This window comes from Lycorma delicatula, chromosome 7 (genome assembly GCF_047948215.1).
Source record: "Lycorma delicatula isolate Av1 chromosome 7, ASM4794821v1, whole genome shotgun sequence".
Classification (NCBI taxonomy): domain Eukaryota; kingdom Metazoa; phylum Arthropoda; class Insecta; order Hemiptera; family Fulgoridae; genus Lycorma; species Lycorma delicatula.
The window spans coordinates 78,953,205-78,964,192 of NC_134461.1; positions in this window are offsets into that span (position 1 = coordinate 78,953,205).

The following is a 10,988-nucleotide window of genomic DNA, read 5'->3' on the forward strand; positions in this document are numbered from 1 at the left end:
GCGTTGCCTTTTTTGATGATCTGTATTCTCCTCATGTACATGTTAAATGGGATGAACTTATAAGAATGGTATTGTTGTTTATAAAGAATACGAAAAACAAAAACTTCTTTGTTTAATTTTTCCGATTCTTACAAGACTAATGTCGATGTATGTAGATCTTTCTCGATCTACGATCTTTCGCTATGAGGGTGATAAATGTTTAATATGTACTTTAACAATTTACTGTTTTAACAGTTTTTTTTTTTTTTTTAAACTCCACGATAAATAAATTATGGTGGAGCTGCGATATTATCGATTTTGTCAAATGCGCAGTCACATTTTCAGGGATAGATAATGATAAGGTGTTTTTTTAAGAATAATCCATTTAAAATATTTTAGTCCGTGTATTCTATTTATTTTTATTAAATACTTAAAACATTAAGAAATAAATAATATACGTTATCATGGATTCATGCCAAGTTAATAAATCCTTTGAAAGAAAATCCTTGCACTGCAAGCCTTTCCTGGATTCTATAAAAAAGAATTGATTAATGGTGATAAGAAATAGGACGAAATACTGTATGTTTTCACGAAAACTTGGCGCCTGGTTCTAGTTAGCAATATATTTTCATTGGTAAGAATTGAATTTCATTTATTTTTCTATTTTTAGCTTATTCATTATCTTGAATGGATGTATGCTTAGATTTCAGTTGACAAGTTTCAGATATTTTTCAATTTCTTTAAATAATATAAACAGGCATATTATTTGTTTATTTATTTTTGTTATTAAGTTTAAAAAAAATCTCAGTAGCGAGACTTATTTCAAATGAGGATGAATGTTTTGTCTCTTTTTTTTTTTTGAAAACAGATCCTGTACTGTACACATTTCAGGATTTGTAGGAAGAGTAAAAGAAAAAAATGAACTAACCTACACACATTTTTTATTCTATATTATCTAACTATCTACTGTAATAAGAATTTACTGCTTAAAGAGACTGGGTTAAAAAATTAAAAAAACCATTTTGAAATGCATTAGTAGCGTTTTATTTACATTAATGTGTTTACAATTTTTTACATATTAGATAGATTTTTGTATTAATCTATCACTCATTTATGGTGTGTCTATTTAAATAACAATATATGCTTTCTCAAGCAAAGTTGAGGCAACGTGTCTAGTCCACTCGCCTCTCTTGTCTAACAATTTAATTATTACAACTCATATTTGTAATATAATAGAATTTTAAAAACGTCAAAAAATAAATTGGAAAGATAAAAAACTAATTAAAGAAATAAACTTCATTCCGTAAATAATTATGAAAATAAGGGATGCATTAAGGAGTTTAGTCAACTGATAGTGAGTTTAAGTTAAAAGATAAACAGAAGTTTTAAAATGCTTACATTTTTTCTATGTTGAATATTGCTTACCTTTCTTAGCTTCATTCTTTTATTATATTGTAACAAGACCGGTATAACGGACCTGAGTAACGAATTCCTGCCAATTAAGAAGAAAGTACTAGAAAATATAATAATGGGAGGCATCCAGAAAGGGGCTAAAAGAAACCCTTTTAAGTAAAGTTAACAGGTCCGTTTAACAATCGTCCTTTGTAATACTGGCCGCTGACACTACTAAACATACGTTCAATGAAAAGGGGTTACATTACTCAGGGTAGGGATCTCATGGAAAAATGTGTGAGCGGACGGTCATTCTCACGCTTCAAGATGGGTCCGGTCCTACAGGTCAAGAAGATAGAAGTATAAATACTTTGGGGAAGACCAGTTGACAGTCAGTCTGCGAGGAGAGTTGTAAGCGAAGAGTTATTATGCAAGTTTGAAGCGAGAGTATTCTGCGAGGAGGTTAGTGAAGGAGCGAATCTCTAGTGCGTACAAGATTGACGCGATTAAGGGACATCACCAGTAATTCCAGTACACGAAAACAAGAAGTGGTTCGGTGTGTTAGCGTTAAAATATAAGTAAAAGAGTTAATGTACTAAATTTAATTCATAAATTGTTAGGGTAGTTTTATTTGTGAACAGCAGAGGTATTTGCCGTAAAAGAACTTTATACTTGTCTATCTATTGCTTTATTGTTGTTGATACAAAACCTAGTGGTTAAAAGCGTTATGATTAGCGGTCATGCTAATGTCTTTTGTCAATGGGACTGATTTCTGGTTTGCAATATTTAACTACTTGTAAATAAATCCTGACGATTTCTTTAAAATCTGTTTTGTTGTAATCACTGTTTATTATTATTATTATTGTGGTGGTTGTGATTACTATGATTATTATTTGTTTATCATTTACATTTATTATTGTTATTATTGTTTGCTGTTGTCATTATTGTTATTATTTTGATTATTATTGTGAGTTGTTTAGTATTGTCGTTTATTATTATTACTATTGCCATTATTATTGAGTTGTCTCATTTTACTTATATTCTTAAATTAATAAATTGTAATTATATATACATTTTCAATTGTTAATTTCTCAGTATCCTGATCGAGCCGCGAACACGCGACAATATGTTAGCGCGTTTCGGAACCACTCTATTGTTAAATCTTATTATACTGGTACTTTTACATTTCTCTTAATCTTCATATAGCGTTTAGTTAACGCCCCTCTCTTTATTTAGTTTTAATCCTCTCTTTAATCCTTGTTTTTATTTTTTAGGTTGGCTATATGGTGTTTTACTTTTTAACCGCTAATAATTTTTTAACATTGGTTTAATTTTTAGCCGTAAATCAAAGCATTCGTTACTTACCACAAGTAAAATGGTTATGAACCAATTGAAATGGTTCTCATTATTTTTCTACTCTTTTTCTTTTTTAATCTCATGTACTTTAATAATTCCCTTTCTAATAATGGTTGTTTTGCTTTTATTTCCTGTTAAAAATAACTGTTTTAATTAGTAAACAACTTCGTCATTCATTTTTATTGGAGTGTATTCATATCATTTAAATATGTTATTTTTAATATAATTTTTTAATAGGTCACTTACAGATTGATAATCCTGATTGGATATATACGGCAAGAATAAAATTATTTGATTCCATTCTAATATGCGCATATTACAATGCAAAAAATTTTAAAACTGGCAGTTTATACAGATTTATACGTATCATAGTATGGTAACGGCTGTATATTTCAAAACTGAGGGACACTAGGAGGTAGAAATAAGTGCGGATTTACATACAAAATTCATACTTTATGGAGTGTGAATTTTTTTCAGCCATCTTGAATCAAATATTTGTTTTTAAATAGGGACATATGTACCTAATTTTAATGTAAGATTTTACGAGAAAAATGAATGTGAAAACTGTTTATCGATAAATGCCTTCGTTTTTGAGTTAAAAACAGTCAAAATTGCAGAAATGGAAAAATCGCAGTACTAATAAAACGAGGTATACGTTTTTAGTAACTTTTTTATTTCGTATTACGTTAAAAATTACATCCTACAACAAATTTTAAAGAGTTAATGTTGGAATTATTGGTACAAACACTAATAATAACAGTCTTCACAATAATAAATAATAATAATAATAATAATAATAATACACAATAACTAATAATTTGTAACATTACTACAAATTAAATGTGGCTATGTCATCAGGAAAGTTTTTGGCCTTTTTCTGGCAGAGAACTTTTCAAACAATCCTGTTACATAACTTAGCTAAAATATTGTCCGAAAACCTTTGATCAGAAGCTCTGATTTTGATGATTCTTTTTTAAACGGTAGAAGAGTTAGCAATCGTTCCGTTCCATAACGTAATTGTATTAGACCAATGGAAAAACATGGATAAAAAACGATCTTGTTTTTTAGGAGAACGTTTTTAATTTTCTCTTACGAGCAGGCAGTTTTTATATTTCAACTTCGACGAAGTTACAAAATTAAAAAAGAGTAAAATAATAACTTAAAAAAAAAATTGAACCCAATCCAAAAATATAAAAAATAAAATAATTTAAAAAAACAAATTTTCCACTACACCTCAATACAATTTTTGAAACTTATTTTTTGAAATCAGCGTTGAATTTCAAATGAGTTATGAGTACACGAGATACGGATTAAGAAATTTGTTTGAATTTGGCGACGACTTCAAAAGTAAATTTCAATGATTGTATTGGGGAACACTGGAAAATTATTTTTTCCTTTTCACTGAAATTTTTTTTTGGAATCGGTTCAATTAAAAAAAAATTTTTTTATTTACGATTAAATTCACAACATAAACTCGAAGCTCATGTATGAATATGAAGTGGACATTTTGTATGAAAAATACCGTGTTTGATCGACATTAAAATCTGGGGCCTTCTGAATGAAAGGTTAATTAAAGTTATTTATATAATTATAAAAAGAACATTTCAGTACATAATTGCATATATATTAATATCTTTATATACGAACCAAAATAGAGGATTACGTTTTAATTTTTTTTAACTGATTTGGCTATATATATATATATATATATATATATATATATATATAGCCAAATCCTAATGTTAAAACATTGAAAGTGTCACTTGTAGAGTTGAATATCATTAGCATTTCAGTTGGTTTAACATACTGATGTGCAAACAATATATTCTGGGCTCCGTTTGGGTAAAAGGGGTGTTTCAAGGTAGCACTTGTCTTTCCATACGAGAGGTTGACAGTACGAATTCAGATCAGATCAGTTATATTTCAGCGATACAACTTATCGATATTGTCATCCGATCATCATTTTATTATCGGATTTCAATTAACGAAACATTTTGATTTGATGATTCAGACTTTTAATAAGCTGCAGGTTTCTTGTTCACGAATGAGTGCTTACGAAATTCCATTAAAAATAATCTAAAATAATTACTTTTCAAAATATCATGAGGTTTGTTGAAGACTACACGAACTTTGCTAGTAAACCTGGTATAGGATACTTGTTATTCTTGAGTATGGTATGCTTTCTATAATAACTTGAAACTCTAGTCGGGTCATTTACAATAGTCACGGATATAGTATTTAACAAATAATAATTAGGAATAATAGTTCGTTCAAAAATCTCATTACACATTTTCTTTAATATTTTTTATTCGACTGTAACATAAGTATTGTTTTTAAATTGAAGAGTCCTGTAACAACTGCGATTATTTTTATCTTATTTCTCTAAGATGTTATATTTAAAATTGATGATATTTTCAGCAAGGGTGCACACGTATGATTTTGTATTACAGCAGACCACAAGAATGTGGTCCACAGCTACATGTCACTGACTACATGACAATGTTATGAAAATACATATTTATTTCAATGTTTACATCGATAAGAAACAAAACTTACCTTTTTCATGTCAAATATTTAACTTATTTTCATGACAGATACCCATAAGCAAGGATCATTTTAGTTGGTTTGATTTTTTTTTTTTGCTTTAAATTAAAACAAATTTCATATGAATTTTATTTCTTCCAAAAAGCGCAGTACCGGAGTGGCATTCCGGTACCATTGCACTTCCGATTTTCAGAATATCTAGTACATATTTTTAAATAACTTAAATATCATATTTAAATATTGCTTCAGAGTAACGGTGGTCCCGGAGGTTAAAAAAAAATAAATAAAAATTACATTCATCATTAATAAAGTTAAGACTTTTGCCTGATGAGAACTTGTTCCTACAACATATAGATGAAAGCTAAAGTTGCTAGATGGGTTTGGAACAAGTTAATGTTGGCTTAATTCTATGTTAAATCTCTTTTTATTGAAAAAATGTCCAATGTCTACCCTTTTTTACGCAATTTTTTTTTTTTTTGATCCAGTTATTTACATGTTTTAATTCACAATTGTTTTGTATATTTTTACAATTTATTCCCATTGTTATCGGTTGAAATCCCGTATCGAGTTGAGATAAGTGATTAATAATAATGAATTTCTTTATAAACAGAAAGAGTTTTATTGATTTGATTTTTTTGTAACGATGTGACTTAGTTAAATATTACTGTGATGTGTGTGTGAAGTACCTGAGATACATGGGACACAATCAGAGTTGCTTTGTCTAGGAATAATGACGTTCATTACAGAGTCAGTTCTGTGGTGAACAGAATAATGATGTCACTTATAGGGTGAATGAATATCACCTGAATTTCAATGGAATCGATTTACTAATATGCTATAGCGTATTTGGCTCAGTGAAGAAGACAACGGGAAATCATTTTACGCCTCGCTTTCCTCTAGTAATCCTGGTATAGGATAATGGTTTTCTTTAAAATGGATTAGCTATTTTTTAGTGAATTGTGACTCGGTTAGGTCGCATACAACCGTTTTGGTGATATTGATTTTATAAGTACATGTGCTGTAAATAACTATTATATTTTGTGATAAAATTCAAATTATAATATAGTTTAAGGTTTACTTTTAATGCTGCTTAGTATTTGAACACCCATGAATAGTATTTGTAGGCAGCAGATCTCGTTCACATTGTAATTTTTTTAAAAAATGAACTCTACAACCAAATTGTTTTAATAAAAAAATAAAATTAGATTAATACGTCATAAACGGGTGGTGGAAGATTTAACCAACGCTTAAAATACTGTATTAGCAATATTGTAAATACTATTACCAGAGAAGTCGGGCTTCACTGACTGATTCGTATTTACTAATTCAAAAGATATCAGTCGGTGTTATCTCTATATCCCCGTTTGTGTTATTTCAGTTCACTATTAAATTTTAATCTTCATTGGTATTCAAGAAACTTATATTTTATTGTTTTCCCTTTGAACACTTTATTTAAATACATATTAAAAACACGATCTGGACATAATGACCACAGTCATCATTTAGTGTATTCCTGAAAACAGTGCTTACGATCTTTTTGCTGAAGGAAGAAGGTAAAAACCTACTACCTATTAAGGTAAGTCTTTAAGGGATTATTTTTATGTTTAAATTTCCCTTAGATCACATATCATTATTTGGTGGCCGATCAAATTACTATTAACTTATGTTAATTATAATTTAGTCTTATGTGACGTTGGTTCCTTTTCAGTAAATGTTGCAATTAAAATTTTTAACATTTTTCTCATTTTAAATTAAACATTTTTTTTTTATCTGTAGGTAGCGAAAATGAGTTTGATATGGTTTTAACAAATCTATATTGGGGTTCTGCATATGTAAGGTTAATATAATTTATTTATCTCCTGTTTTGGCGTTTTTATGGCATGCATATTTTTTCATTTATTAAAAAGTTAGTTATTCCGCCATGTCTTACAATTGATCTGCAAATCTGATATGTATATATTTTATGCATTTTAGTAAACCTTACATTAGTACGTTTGAACCAACTTGTTAGCTTACACCATTATTGCATAATGATTAATTCAAAATTTTCATTTTGGCGGCCATTTTTTGGTGAGGTGAAGTCGAAGGTCGATCGCGGCCTATTCGTGCATTTTTGTAATCCTTTAACGATGTTTAATCCGAATCCGGATTCAGAAATAAAAATCTGAGACTGAAAGTGTTCGCACACATGAACACCTAGTACTGAATTCAATAACGAATTGTTCGTTTGTTGAATATTGAGAAAAGTAGTTACATTAATGGATGAAATTATATTCAGTATCAAAGTTGGTTACCGTAAATTTAAGTTATAAAACGTGTTTAACAAAAAAAATTATTCGTAGAGTATAATTATATCTTTTCGGTTTTAATGTGGACAAGAACAACTAGTAAAGGCTTTTGTTACTTTTATACGTATAAGAGGACTCTACAACGGTACACTAGATTGTGGATATCGGTGTTCTTTGGTGACTGGGTTTCAATGAACCACATATCTCAGGAATGGTTGGCATGAGATTGTACAAGACTACATTTCATACATCACCTTTATTCATCCTCTGCGGTAATATCTTACAGTGGTTCCGGAGGTGACACAGAAAAAAAGAGAGAAGGAAAGAAAAACTGTTTAAATTTAACTGGGGTTTTAGTTCCTGCTGTAACATAGTATTTTAAATAAAAAAATGAAAAATTCTATAAATTTTATAATCTGTTGCCAGATAATATTTTGTAATATATTTATAGAATTGAGAGGAGAGTGGAAGAAGTGTTAGGAGAAGGGCAATTTGGTTTCAGGAAAAGTATAGGGACAAGGGAAGCAATTTTACCGCTCAGATTAATAGTAGAAGGAAGATTAAAGAAAAACAAACCAACATTTATAGACTTAGAAAAGGCATTTGATAACGTAGACTGGAACAAAGACGGAACAAGATGGACCACTGAATGTAAAAATAGGAAGAGAAAAGATTATGGTGGTAGAAGAATTTTGTTATTTGGGAAGTAGAATTACTAAAGATGGACGAAACAGGAGTGATATAAAATGACAAATAGCACAGGCGAAACGAGCCTTCAGACAAAAATATAATTTGTTTACATCAAAAATTAATTTAAACGTCAGGAAAAAATTTCTAAAAGTATATGTTTGGAGCGTAGCTTTATATGGAAATGAAACTTGGACGATCAGAGTCCCTGAGAAAAAAGATTAGAAGCTTTTGAAATGTGGTGCTGTAGGAGAATGTTAAAAATGACACGGGTGGATAAAGTGACAAATGAAGAGGTGTTGCGGCAAATTGTGAAGAAAGAAGCATTTGGAAAAATAAAGTTAAAAGAAGAGACAGACTTAAAGGCCACATCTTAAGGCATCCTGGAATAGTCGCTTTAATATTGGAGGGACAGATGGATGGAAAAAATTGTGTAGGCAGGAAACGTTTGGAATATGTAGAACAAATTGTTAGGGATGTAGGATGTAGGGGGTATACCGAAATCAAATGACTGGAACTAGATAGGGAATGTTGGAGAGTTGCATCAAACCAGTCAAATGACTGATGACAAAAAAAATATATATATACATATACATTTATAAAGTATATATATATATATATATATATATATATATATATATATATATATATATTTATGACAGTCTAATATAATAAGTTGTCTTATAACAGCATTTTGTTTTATTTTTTATTTTATTCTTATCTGATGACAGTAATTCATAAAAACAAAATTGAAATATAACTGTTACGATGAAAGGATTTGTTATTTTATTCCTTATTAACATGAAAAATAGTGAAATGTTTTGTATTATCTTTCCGGATATATAGCTAGTTAAATTTTAAATGAGATCTAACGAAAGGGGGTTATGTTACGTGTTAGATGGAATAAATTGCCTATGTAAAAAAATATTAATAGTTCTTGTTTTTAAAATAATGTTACACTGTAGGTGTTACTACGGTTCATGACCTTTAAGAAGTAAAAGATATCATCAAGGCTGACAGCGAATTTGCGTGACTTACAGGTAGATTAAATTAATATTATCTAATTCAATAATTTAATGTTTTCTTTTTATTTTATTGTATTCTTTTATTATTATTGTATTATGAAACATAATTTAATTTAGTGCTGTAGGGATCATCTACGAATGTAGAGTATATATTTCGACTTGAGCTGAATTTCTAAAATGAACTTCCTTGTTGCAGGTATATTTTAAATGCAATTTCGGCTTAATGCAATTCGTGCCAAATTAAATAATATTACAGTGAAATTTAAGCGTTTGGAATTATTTCATTTCGTTTTTTTGTATAAGTGAATGGGTAACTTTTAAAACTGTAACGGTAACAAAACTTTTAAAAACATAAGCGTTTATATTGTCATCAATCTTTTAACTTTTTTCCAGAAATCGTGTATTTACATTTGGTTCTGATTAAGGAACCACAGGCAAATTGCATAACAAGAAGCATGTGAAGAGGGGTTTCCAACAAAGACCCTCAAAAAAGCTACGTATATAAATAAATATTTATATAAATAAACTAGTATACATAAAAGGACTGTAAAAATAAACGTACTTGCATTATTTGGGATCACAAAGATTTATGATCACAATAATCTTGTGAAAAATGAATCCACAACATTATTATATAATTGATAGAGATAAATAAAATAGTAGCAGAACAAGTTCACGGCAACAAATAGAATAGCCACTTGGCTCCTCAATGAGACAAAATTAAGATGTTATCAAATCTCTGATACCAAACCAGTTCGTCACTCATATTTCAAGTCCAGCAAGTGTTAACGTTTCAGTCTCCGAATACCTTCACTACTGTCTAGGAGATTAACTGCTAGAAAGCTCACATGGCTGTCTAATCGCTTTTTGTAACTTTAACGGAACCGTTTTATCTCATTACTAACATAAAGCAATCCAAGATAGTTGTGAATTTGCTCATTCCGAGCAAACCACGGTACCTCTGCAGTGGATCTTGCCACTTGTTCTGAAATAGATGTATAATTTCAACGATACTTCAGCGGTATGCCGTTTATTCAATCCAGTTTTTGAATCGTATTATATAAAAAAATTTTATTGGACAATGACAAGTGCGAACCTGACAATCAATAAAGCCTCTTATAATTGGTGTTGCTTCCTTTTTTCTTTCACGTGGTACTTCCACGTTAAACAACGATCAAGATAGAGTCCAAGGTACCAAACTCGGTCAGATTGCGGGGTGACGATCCTGTCTGGGGGTCTTCGTCACAGTAATCCCTCTTCAACGCAAACCTAACATAACTTGACGTATTCGGATTTACTTTTATCCTTCATTTTGCTATCCACTACCGATGAGGTCTAACACCGATTGTATATTGGACGAGGATCCCCAAGTACGGTTCTTTATCAACGACCAGGATTGCTGTATCGCTATTTCGAAGTCAAGAGTTCTAAGGTTCAAATCCTAGTAAAGGTTACTTTTGTACGGATTTGAATACTTGTTCGTGGATGAGGTGAGGGGGCTTGAGTACCCAGGGATACAGAGTAGCTGGACCGAAGGTGCAACCATATCGGAGAGGTATCTGTTGAGAGCCAGACTAAGGAATGATTCCTGAAAGAGAGCAGCAGCTCTTTCAGTAGTTGTTAAGGGCGTGAGTCACAATGACTTAAACGGCCATATCAACATCACTCAGTCCTCTGAGTACTGCGCAGCTGAAAGCAATGGAAAACTACAGCTGCT